Source organism: Podarcis bocagei, assembly GCF_964188305.1.
Source record: "Podarcis bocagei genome assembly, chromosome: 10".
In the NCBI taxonomy this organism is placed as follows: domain Eukaryota; kingdom Metazoa; phylum Chordata; class Lepidosauria; order Squamata; family Lacertidae; genus Podarcis; species Podarcis bocagei.
The window spans coordinates 17,809,726-17,823,169 of NC_138135.1; positions in this window are offsets into that span (position 1 = coordinate 17,809,726).

Genomic DNA, 13,444 nt, shown 5'->3' on the forward strand with positions numbered 1-13,444 from the left:
AAATTTCTTGTCACCCCCGCCCACTGAATTTTTTTTTTTTTTTGCCTGCAAAAATGGTTTGACTTTAATTCATATTTTCTTACAAAGGAATATGGATTCTGGGCCTCTGATAACAAGTAGGCGCCTGTGGACAGATACTTAAATCTACAGGATGGATCGTGTTTCGGCTTGTGTTATGTTATTTATAGCAGGCATGTCCAACTCCCAAGACACTGTGATCTACTCCCACTATAAAAAAAACTGGCAATGACCTACCCATTGGATTTACCAAAGTTGCTGAGCTTTTTTTGCAGAGCTGTTGAGCCTCCGAAGGGTCTGCCTGCCACCCTACAGCTGAGGGGGAGGCGGAGGGTGAACCATTTTGGCAGCAGGAAGCCCGCGCATGCCAAACCCACAGTGTCTCTCACAGATGGTGAGTGCCACCCTCTCAGAGGTGACACCCGGTGCAGATCACCCCCACCGCACCCACCTTGCTCCAAAAAGCATCTAGAATGCACCACACTGTGACTCCTGATTCCTGCTCAGTTCAATAGCTGCAGTTCCCCACTCTGGCCATCTGCAGTGGTGGTGCTGTTCAGCAGCAGAAAGCAGACTAGTGTCCCTCTCCTCCAACCAGCTGCCATCGTTGGTGGAACAAGGACACTGGTGCTGGTACAGTTGAACTGGCCAGAGTTGTGTGGAGCAGGGCGGTTGCTTTACAGCACACCCACACAGCCCTGATCTTGCTGCCACTCTGCCCCACTTCCACCCCATCTAGGCAGCCCCATAGCACCACCCCATCACCCCAGCCACTCCTGCCTGCAGCTGGAATTCCCTGTATTAGACCTCTTACACGTACTCTTTCTTTCTTTCTTTCTTTCTTTCTTTCTTTCTTTCTTTCTTTCTTTCTTTCTTTCTTTCAACAATAATAATACTCTGAGCCCTGAGTAGCTCCGGTGCAATAAGTGGCCCTGTGTGGTTTTCAAGCCAAGTTTGCGGGAGGAAATCTGACCATAAATATCCATAACTTTTCTACATGGAAATGATCAAGAAGGATCAAAACATCAGAAAATTTGCCAGGCGCATTTGGGTATGTACTTTAATAGCTAGCTCTGGGATTAAGGAACTGCTGAAGTATAAAAAATTAAAATGCTTATTTTGCCTCCTTTGCATCTTCTGATCAACTCCTCAGTCATGAATGCTGAAGCTTCATGAAGGAAATGTAATTAGCACACTTCCTTCCTGGCAGGAACCATGCTGCTCTTTTTAAAGGGAAGTGGAAGGCATTCTTCCACTTACAATCGCATGTAAATTGTATAATTTATTAATAATTCCAGGAGCACTTGATATTTATTTTAATTAATCTTTAAGTCAGACGCAAACACTGGGGAGTAACAGCGGGTCATCTGAAGTGGCAAAAATTGTTGGCATTTTTTTAAAATAAAAAAAAACACACTTAAGAAAAATATTCTTGAGCAGATTCTTTTAATGAAAATGTAAATTATTCAAATGAATGCAAAGTTGGGTCTAAAAGTTTGGGGTAAAGTGAAATACAAAACATGGAGGTTTGTCCTTATAAAATGAAAAGGCTTGTCTTCATTTTATAATATAAATAATAATAATTTATTATTTATATCCTGCCCATCAGCCTAGGTCTCCCCAGCCACTCTGGGGAGCTCCCAACAGAATATTAAAACACAATTAAACATCAAACATTAAAAGCTTCCCTAAAGAGGACTGCCTTCAGATGTCTTCTAAAATTCAGATAGTTGTTTATTTCCTTGCTGTCTGATGGGAGTGGGCGCCACTACCACGAAGGCCCTCTGCCTGGTTCCCCGTAATCCCACTTCTCGCAGCAAGGGAACCACCAGAAGGCCCTCGGCGCTGGATCTCAGTGTCCTGGCTGAAGGATGGGGGTGGAGATGCTCCTTCGGGTATACTGGGCCAAGGCCATTTAGGGCTTTAAAGTTCAGGACCAACACTTTGAATTGTGCTTCATTTTCACATAGTCTCTGGAACTCCCTGACCAATGACCTCAGGCAGGGGCCTTCATTATATTGCTTTGAGTGCTTGCCCAAAGTGTCTTTGTTTAGGCAAGCAAACCCCGACATGGAATTTTAAGACCGGCAGTGAACATTTTGCGTGTGCCGAATGTTCACCGCCTGTATGGAATTCCATGTTTGCATATTTGTTTTAAAACTGGTGGTTTATTTATATTTTGATAAATCTTATGTTGATTTGTTCTTAACAGTTGATATTATTAGTATTTTTAATGTATGTTTTATATTGTTTTATGTCAACCATTGTGGAGGGGTGGGGGGCCATCCTGTGACAAGATTTGCAGCAGATCTTCTCCAAGACTCAGCATGGCAAATTAAATAATAGGCAATTAAACACCAATGATGGGTATAAATTGAGGAGACGTTAACATATATTTAAATTCCAGAACATAAGTTTAGTATCTGTCAGCCAAACCCAACTCAAACAGCAAAAAAAATCTTAAAACTCTTTGAGAAAGCCTGCCAACTCCAGTTTTGGCAATTACAGTCGCAGAAACATAAGTTGCAGAGTCAGAAAGCATGGACCTTTCTGAATGCCAATACCAGCTAACCAGATATGGACTAATGTGTGGATTGTAGCTTCGTTTTCTGCCAGCTTTTGCACTTTATGAATATCCTGATATAATTCACAGCTTCAAAAAGAAAGAGTATCAAAATCCTTCTCAAAATATCAGATGCTGGGGTTGAGGAAGCTGCACGGTGGGAGATTTAGAGCAGACAAAAAGAAGTACTTATTTGGATAGCACATACTTAAACTATGGAAGTCACTACTGCAATATCCAGTGATGTGGGGACAGCTGGAAAAGAGGATGAGACAAATTCACAGAGGATAATGTTGGTTACGTGCTACCTCCAGTATCAGAGACAATATGCCACTGGTTGGGAATCACAAGTGGGGACAGTGCTGTTGTCCTCATGTCCTGGGTGTGAGCTTCCCATGGACATCTGGTTGAAGAAGAAGAAGAAGAGTTTGGATTTGATATCCTGCTTTATCACTACCTGAAGGAGTCTCAAAGCAGCTAACAATCTCCTTTCCCTTCCTCCCCCACAACAAACACTCTGTGAGGTGAGTGGGGCTGAGAGACTTCAGAGAAGTGTGACTGGCCCAAGGTCACCCAGCAGCTGCATGTGGAGGAGCAGGGACGCGAACCCGGTTCACCAGATTACAAGTCTACTGCTCTTAACCACTACACCACACTGGCTCTCACACTGGTTGTTCATGGTAAGAACAGGACACTGGACTAGATAGGCTTTTGAGCTGATCCAGCAGTGCTGCTGCTATGCTCGTCTTTAACACTATGATCTCCTTGCTGACCTTGTTGAGCTGAAGTCCAATACTCAAAGAAAGACAAAGGCCAACCCAACACATTTGACTAGCTGTGCATGGAAGTGAAATGCTAGACTATCACAATCCTGGGTCTGATCTAAGAAGTCCGTTCTGATCTAAGAACCCAACTGGCTAATCAGTATAAACTACCACCACTACCTCCTCCCATTAGGAAGAACCTCAGGAAGCTGGACCATGGCTGCATCCAGCTCAGTGTTTCCCAAACTTGGGTCTCCAGCTGCTTTTGGACTACAATTCCCATCATCCCTGACCACCGGTCTTGCTAGCTAGGGATGATGGGTGTTGTCATCCAAAAACAGCTGGAGACCCAAGTTTGGGAAACACTGATCTAGCTTGATATCCTTTGCACTGATGGGCAATGGCTCTTCAGGATTTCAGATAGGGAACATTCACAGTCCTAGGCTGGATCTAGACACATCAAAAAAGTGATTCCGTTAAATGTGTTGTAAACTTCATAAAGGGAGATCCCATTGGTGGAAGATGGGACTCCACAGTGCCATCTGGTGTCACAGTGTTATAACTCATATTAAGCGTTTTTTCTTCACTAATGTAGCTGAGTCCCTACACGACACTGCCAGGAACCGAACCTGAGACATTCTGCATGCAAAGCAGATGGTCTACCTCAGAGTTATGGCCCTTTCTCTTCCTCCTCCAGCACCGTAGCATCTTGCTTCTTTGACCACATTGCTACAGGGTTCCTGGCCTTTTCCCTACTACTCTGACCCTACACTGAACTGCTTTCACAAGCTTCAATAGACTCTGCTTTAATAGATTTGCACACAGACCATGGCTCTGATGTTGAGCACTTACAGCTGTGTGTGCCTTGAATGAGTGGCATGGTCTTGCTGCGTTTGATTTATTTTACTGAGATTGCAGAGAATATACAACGAGGGGAAGGACTGGGAGGAAAGATGAGAAGTCTGCTCTTGGACCTCTTGACTTTGAGGCTATGATGAAGCATCCTTGCAGTAACAATAACAATACTTGTTTTCCTGGCTCAGTCCTTTGTCCTTCTCTGTATCCACCTCATCCCCAAGCAGAGGGTTTCTTCAACCATATAATGTGTACAAGAATAGATCTACTAAGAGACAATGTGGGCATATGGATACACTGCTGAACACAATATACAGGAATGCATTATATGGAGAGGGGAATTGCTTGTGAAAATATGTACTGTATATCGGGAATAATTGCATATTAAAATGTGCCTATTAAGAAAAATAAACACTCAAATGCTGACAAATTTTAATGAGGACTTTTTTAAAAGATGGAAACTGATGCAGAAATATGGATAGTTGAACTCAAGATGGGAAAAATGAGACACTGAGAAAAACTGAGAACCACGTGTGCTCTATTTATGAGGGTGGGAGAGGCTAACCCATGATGCCTTGTGACCCCCCTCATGCATTCCTCTGCACAGGTAGAGGTCATCTGAATCTCCCCCCGCCCCGCCCCCGCAAAAATAGTTATCCAATACTGAGAATTCCCAATGTCTCAGTTTCATTTCACTCAAAATATTGGGTCATTTGCAACTCCAGGGAGAGATATGAATGGGGAGAATTTTTGAGGCGAATGAAGGAAAACAGAGCCCAGAACCAATTCCTGCTTTCAGCCTTGGCTCAGTATACTGAAGAAACCTGTCGAGCAAAGGGGCCTCTCTTATGAAGCCTTCCTTTGTCCAGAGACCATAGTACAAAAATAACCAACTTTGTCTCCGTTAAACAGACCACAGTACAAAAATAACCAGCTTCCTGTCGGCGAAATGGCCTGGCCTTTCACAAAGGTAAAATGCATTTATTTGTTCTCTCGACCGAGCTGCTTTGAGCCATGATGGCTGTAGGATGTGCAGTGGAAAATGAGGGGTGGGGGGAGCCAAGGAGGTGTAGGTTTGGCCTTACACAGCCGACCTTTCCTGTGAGACCTCGCAGGACCATTCCTACCCTTGAGGGTGGCCCAGCTGGGCTGGATTGCTCAGATTAGGAGCCCTAATTGCCACAGGTGCCAGCCATGGAGATATCCAGCTCTGCCTGGTTGAGGCAGGTACAAAAAGTGTGGGGCAATGTGGTTGAGTAGGAAGAGGAAGATGGACCAAACACTGCTGAGTTTGCCCACAGTTCTATTGTTGTATGTGGGTGAAGGTCTTGTTGTTTAGTCATGTCCAACTCTTCATGACCCCATGGACCAGAGCACGCCAGCATGTCTTCCACTGCCTCCCGCAGTTTGGTCAAACTCATGTTAGTAGCTTTGAGGACACTGTCCAACCATCACATCCTCTGTCGTCCCCTTCTCCTTGTGCCCTTAATCTTTCCCAGCCTCAGGGTCTTTTCCAGGGAGTCTTCTCTTCTCATGAGGTGGCCAAAGTAAAGGTCTGGTGTGGGAATTGTTCCTTTGGGGTTCTTTCTAATTGTAGGGTTTACTGTTTGAGGCTTTATGTTGTTGCTGCTGTTTGAGGAGGTTTTCCTCCTCTGTTCAAATAAAAATATATTTCCCCTCATACATTGACTACCAACAATCCTTTAAAGAACCTGTGGAGTTAGTTGGCAAAACAGGATGACAGGCTAAAGCCATTTCCCACATATTAGCTGGACAGCAAAGAAATCCATGTTTTATTAGGAACTGCCTTTGCATAGTCAGATTACAAAAAACCACACATTTTTAAAAATGAAAAAACCAGCGAAGTGCACCTAAAATTAGAACGCAGATTAAACAAGGCTTGTTGGCTGTTGTTTTTTTAAAGATAAAAAAAAGGACTCAATAAATTTAGTCTGTAGCTTGTGGCTTTTTCATAAATCATTTCACGAATCACTTCATCTGGGGCAGTGGAATCAGTGCAGGTTTTCCACACTCAAAAGCCAAACTCTGCATTACTTATTTTGGTTTTTTGTTTGTTTAGAGGGCTTAATTCAGGGGCAAAGAATGTTGAGGATTCAAATCGGTCATGGCACAGGTTGCGTGGCTGAACTGGAATTCAGGCTCCTTGGGAATGTTCTTCTGCAAGAGCAAAATCCAGCACAGCAGACCCAACAAGACTGAACGCCAAAGCTTGGCATTCTCAGTCTATCAGGGCGGGCTGCAGGATGATTGCGGCTTTGCCCTTCAAGGCTCTACAAAGGCACTGGGGAATGGGAAAAACTATGGTGCCTAAGCAGTACTTGAGATAGGGGTGAGGAACATCAGACCTGGGGGCTGAATGTGGCCTTCTGGGCTTATCTCTTTAGCCCATGCCCCTTCCCCAGGCCACATCTACACCAGCTCGGCTGTGCACCCTCATTGAGTGCTTTTACCTGGCTGGAATGTGTCATTGAACTGTGATAATACCTACTTTGTGCCTGGATGCAGGATGGAAATGTGTGGGAGCATGTAGCACCACCTGGTTTATGAAGACCCTCCAAGTGTCACTGTTTTGTGGGGACAGTCCTGAATTTACAGAAGCTCTCCCAATTTCTAATTTGATCCTGGAATGTCCTGCTTTTCCTTAGGACATCTCTATTTTCATTGGAGAAATGTTGGAGGGAATGGAGTTATGCAGCCCCCGAGCCAAGGAAATAAGTAACTATACAACCATTAAAAGACATCTGAAGGCAGCCTGTGTAGAGGGAAGTTTTTAAATGTTTGATGTTTTATTATATGTTGGAAGCTGGCCAGAGTGCCTGGGGCAACCTAGTCAGATGGATGGTGGGATGATGAGAAGGAGAAGGAGGAGGAGGAGGAGGAGGAGAAGGAGAAGGAGAAGGAGAAGGAGAAGGAGAAGAAGGAGAAGGAGAAGGAGAAGGAGAAGGAGAAGGAGATGGAGATGGAGAAGGAGAAGGAGAAGGAGAAGAAGGAGAAGGAGAAGGAGAAGAAAAATGATGGAATAGGATGTCCCTATTTTCATCAGAGAACGTTGGAGTATATGGTTTATGTGTGGCCAGAAAGTACAAAGTCACATCCATTTCTCCACTCATTTTTGTATCTGGCCCTGTCTGTCACTGGCATCACTGTTTATCACTGTGCTCCCCATGAAGGATTGTAGTCCTCAGTCCGGAAAAGGTTCCTCAACCCTGGCTTAGGACATCGGTCTATGCCAGGCCTCTGCTGCAGCAACTCAGCTTAGTGAGAAATCAGCCGCCCCTAAGAAACCGACCTGGCACTATCCATTCTCCCCTTGTCCTTTCTATATAAATCAAAAAACACCCAAGCAAACAAACTCTATTTGCTCTTGGAAATAACCAGTTAGAATTATTTGAAAGCTGAGAGATCACATCTCTATTCTTTCCTTAAACTGAGCACCCACAGATTGCTGAAGCTTACCATTGTCAGACTATCAACGTTGGGTCCAGGGCAGGGGTGCCAATTTGAATAAAATATGGGGGGCACGTAAGCCCCTCCCCACACAATCAATTACATGACATGGTGTATGTACACCATTTGAATGGCATTACCCATCATCTTTGAAGGTGGCCCCCTCAAATATGTTATGGGGAGTGAAGTCCCCTTGGCCTCTAGGACTTGGCTCCTTTGGTTCAGGGTTTTGGTATGGTACCTTCAAAGAACCTCTCTAACATGGAAGAGGTGGGTCATGCAAACTGAGATTTCTTTTAGGCCACATGTGATCATCTTTGACACTCTGTGCCAAGTGGAAAGAGTGATGAGGTCAGCATCATGGGCCCTCTGGGGCCCCAGAAAATGACCAACCCTGTTTCCACCACCCCAGAGTTGGCCCTGAAGCCTGTTATCATGTTTGCTGCTTTCTTTTAATATTTTCCTTTTAATCCCTAGGGAGGCCTCCTTGGCTCCCACTGAACATCAAAGCTAGTTTGAAATGTGACCCAATTTTCATTCTGCTTCCCATGGCCCTATATGGACAGTGAGTAGCAAAGAGCGGTCCTGCTTCAGCAGAGTCTGACAGGCATCCAGGATTAACGGCTGCAAACCAAACTTCGAAACTCAAACTGTAGAATGATGATGCTAATGATTATAGTGAATAATGATATTTAGTCTACAGATTGCTTTGTAAGCCTTATGTCTTGACACTGGTCTTGCAACATTGACTGCTAGTATTTCCGTCTTACAGGCAGAGAACTGAGGAAATGACTTCAGTGAGTAAACCACTACCACCCATCATGCTGCTTGCAGAGTTAGGATTTCAGCTCTGGCATTCCAGATCTGACTCTAACTTCACAGGAGCTGTTTGAACCAGTTAAGCTGCACTATGTTCTGCCACCGGATGTGGTGATAGCTCACACTGGCTTTTTGTTGTTGTTGTTTAGTCATGTCCGACTCTTCATGACCCCATGGACCAGACCACGCCTGGCACTCCTGTCTTCCACTGCCTCCCACAGTTTGGTCAAACTCATGCTGGTAGCTTCGAGAACACTGTCCAACCATCTCATCCTCTGTTGTCCCCTTCTCCTTGTGCCCTCCATCTTTCCCAACATCAGGGTCTTTTCCAGGGAGTCTTCTCTTCTCATGAGGTGGCCAAAGTATTGGAGCCTCATCTTCAGGATTTGTCCTTCCAGTGAGCACTCAGGGCTGATTTCCTCAAGAATGGATAGGTTTGATCCCATCAGATGTCCAGGAAATAAACATCTACCTCACTTTTAGAAAACATCTGAAGGCAGCCCTGTTTAGGGAAGTTTTAAATGTTTGATGTTTTATCGTTTATATATATATATATATTCTGTTGGGAGCTGCCCAGAGTGGCTAGGGGTATAAGTAATAAATTATTATTATTATTATGAGTGCATTTGCCTGGGCTGGTGAAGGTAAGATCAGGCCATGACACATAATATACAGGTTATAATCTTGTTGAGCTTCAGCAAATCATATCTTGTGGATCAGAAAAACCTGGATGGCTCACTAGATCCCAGTTGTCATGGTAGTGGGCAGAAACATTGGGTTTCTTTTTTTAATTAACCAAAATCATTGCAAGTGCCAAAGAAGTAATGAAATGGGAAAGACCTTCCCTATGCAAGCTAAAGTGAAATCTGAAAGCTGTGAGCAATTTCAGCTAGGCCATAAAAGCAGAAGCATCAACTATGCTAAAGAAGTGGCTTTCAAGGTCAAGCCAGACCCAGGGTTTGACTTTATCTCCCAGGTATAAAATTAAAGGAGGCAAGTGTAGCTAGGATACACACACACACACACACACACACACACACACACACGCCTCATTTTCCTTCTTTCCCAGAGTGTCATAATTTGGGGTAATGTGTCACTGTATCCTTTATTCCTTCTCTTTCCTCCCTTGCACATTTCATTGCATCCTGTCATGGAATATATAGGGCTCAGACGGAACGGAAGCTTTGTCCCCCGAATTCAATTAAAAAGACAGAGATGGGAAGATCATGCGGGTAGCCATAAAGCAGAATCATAAAAAGGATAGCACTAAGTTCACTTATTGAGAGACTCCTTCACAAGTTCCCTCAACTTCCTTTAGAAGTAGAATTGATGGTGGCATTGTCCTCTTAAGTAGAAAAGGAGGAGGTTGCATTACTGTGTGCTGCAGACAAAAGGGCTTGATAGAGTGGCCAGATTCAAAGTCAGAGCACCAGATGGGAGTAGCCAAACTCAAGCCTATACATGTTGCTTCAAAGCCAGTCCCATTTAGTTCAATGGGACCTGTGTAAGTTTGCAAGGAGTGCAATCTCATTCAGCTTTCCAGGGGGTTGCAGAACAGCTAGATCTTCTTCAGGCCAGTCCCTGGGTGGATCTACTCACAGGGGGAAAAACACTATAAATAAGTCAGAACTTAGATAGTTATAAAAATATATAATATAATATATAATAAACCCTATGGAAAATCATATATACAAATTCCCTGCTCTCTAGCACCATCTGGTGTTGCATGTTTATAGCGCATTCAAATCGTTGTTTTTTACTAATGTAGCTGAGTCCCCTGTTATCCGGGCAACCTGCCAATTCTCCCATCTCTGTCCGATCCTCAGAACCTGGAGAAGGCTGGCTCTTTTTCATTGTCAATGGCCCTTAATGGCTCAGTAAAGGTAAAGGTAAAGGGACTCCTGACCATTAGGTCCAGTCGTGACCGACTCTGGGGTTGTGGTGCTCATCTCACTTTATTGGCCGAGGGAGCCGGCGTACAGCTTCCGGGTCATGTGGCCAGCATGACTAAGCTGCTTCTGGCGAACCAGAGCAGTGCATGGAAACGCCGTTCACCTTCCTGCCGGAGCGGTACCTATTTAACTACTTGCACTTTGACGTGATTTCGAACTGCTAGGTGGAGCAGGGACCGAGCAACCTGAGCTCACCCTGTCACAGAGATTCAAACCATCGACTTTCTGATCAGCAAGCCCTAGGCTCTGTGGTTTAACCCACAGCGCCACCTGTGTCCCTAATGGCTCAGTACTTGGTTCTGTTATATACCGTATTGGCCCAAATATAAGCCGCACCTGAATATAAGCCGCACCTTTAAAATTGGAGGGGGGGGGAGAAAAAAAATAAAAAAAAATAACCAAATATAAGCTGCTCCATTCCTCTCTGCTCTGCTCCTGGCTGCATATTGGGGATGGGGTGGGGTGGGTAGAGCCACACTGTATTGCTGGTGGTCTTTCCCTTTCCTCTCTCTCTCCCTCCCTTGGGGGAGAGGATGGGGGATTACGCACGTGGCCGGGGCCACTTTGCTGCATTCCTGGCACTGTTTGCCCCACGCTCCTGATTGCATACTGTAATCACGAATATAAGCCACGCTTTAACTTTTCACAGTCGGAATTTGGGGGGGGGGGGTCAGAAGTGAGGCTTATATTCAGGCCAATACGGAATATATATTCTCCTTTCAAAGAGATGTAATTTTAGGGTTATGGCCTATATTCAATGTCCCCATATATTCGGACTATATGGTATATATTAGGGTATACATGAAAGGACACTATTCTAATAAGATATCAGGTGTTTTTGGCATGGGCCTGGCCTACTGAGGAAGCCACCCACCTTGCACACAAATTGGTTGTTATCTGCATCATGCTTTTCTGCCCTTTCCTGAAATGTATTAGACCTTGCATTTCATATTGCAGGTAAATTGAATGTTGTGTCTCTGTTAATTGAATGTTGTATCATTCCCTCAGTTGAGTGCTACATCTATTAATATTTAGTTAAGCATCCATTTTATACATGCCTCTCTGTACTGAATTAAGGGCCCAGGAATTGCCAAGGAGGAATGAGGATCCAACTTCAGCCCAGTACGAATGCCAAATCAGGGCTAAAAATATTAAATATCATTATTACCAGTAGGTGGTATGCATTAGCTACTATTTCCAAACCAGTGGGCTATTTTGCGGCTTTGGAAACAATAAATCTCCCTAGACCGAAAAGATTTGTCTCTGTGTGAAAAAGAGTGATTATCAAATCATAAGTATTCATGATAAATCCTAAGTACTAGGAGGTGTTCATGCTGGGAATAATTAGTAACACACCTCGACATTACTGAATGTCAATGGCGTTTCGAATGCTCTTCACAAAACAATGCCTGCGATGTAGGTGTGTGAGTTTTAAATGGAACCGAGTAATTTTGTTAATTGCAGAGATATTGCAGGAAATAAAAAAAGAAAGCCTCTCGGAGACTATAAACTACCGCGTGAAGACACACAAAACAGCCTTCCATATTTAATGATCCGGTAACTGTTCTCAATCGCACACAGTTTTATTTTGGGGCGATGCTTATGGGAAGGTGGGTGAAATAGGATGAGAAGATGGATTCCCTGCAAAGCTTATGGGAGTATGGAAGAAACCCAGACTTGGGCCCTTGGGACTCCGAGGCAATGCAGAAATTGCATCCCTGGCTCCCTGGCTCTCAGGCCATGAGCCTCAAGGGAGACTTGAACTGGCGACCTGCTGCATGCCAATCATACCACTTTCAACACACTTAAATCAAGGGTTTCTTTCCAGGAGGGATGTCAGTGAATTCCATCAAAATGGGAGCAGAAATGGCTGATGCTCCCTTATTCATCCCATGTCCTGAATGGAAATCAATCCAGTAAAAATGACCAGTATTTGCTGGGATAATGTAATGACAATGTGCCTTGTGCAATTTCCGCAATTAATTACATAAATTACACAATGTATCCCCTCATACAAACCTGCCCAGGTTTTGAGATCTTCAGGGGAGGCTCTTCCCTCAGTCCTGCCACTCGCACAGGCATGCTTGGTAGGGACACCAGAAAGGGCCTTCTTGGTGGCTGCTCCTAGACTCTGGAACTTCTTCCCTAGAGAATTTAGACTGGCTCCCTCCTTCGACTAGCAGGTGAATACTTCCTTGTTCCAACAGGCTTTTGGAAAGTGATGCTTTTAATGAGAGGGCTGGTGCTGTGCTGTTTTTATTGAAATTATTTGTATGTTTTAAACAGATTCTATATGTTGTAATTCTATTAATGTTTAATTGTTTTTAATTAATGTTTTTTCCTATGTTTTAGAAAGTATTGGTTTTATCTGTAAGCCGCCTTGAGCCGCCTAAGGGAAAAATGTGGGGTATAAAAAACCCCAAATAAATGCAATTTATCATGCATTGTTTAATGGAGTTTCAACCTTTGTCATCTTTCTATTTCAGGACAACATCCGGCTCCAGCACCATGACTTGCAAATTGCAGAAATAGCAGACGTTGAATTAAATCAACTCTGTCTGAGATTTCAACTATCTTTCTGGAGGACACTCAAAAGCATTCATCTTTATTGTCAGCAGTGGTCGTAAAACAGCTCCTTTGTGCGACTGGGATCTGGTCATAAAAGGAAAAATTTGGCAGGGTGCTTATGAAACCATATTAGCATCATTGCATTGCACCATAAAAGCAAAACAAAAAAGCTTATGGCCAAACGTTAACTGTCTTAATTGCAGCATGCAGCATGATAAAGCACTTTCATCTGAATGATTATGAGCAAGAGCCAAAAATATGCCGCAAGTGTTGCATTTTGTGAGATTACTTAAATCAGAAACGAATTTCTCTGCTTATGAAAAATGTATTTGAACAAGTGGTACTCTTCTCTGGTGGGCCAGAGGGGATTATTTAGGACTGAACTTTAAATGGTAATGTTCCTCTGCATTTGATTATTTGATGCTTTTTGACTATGG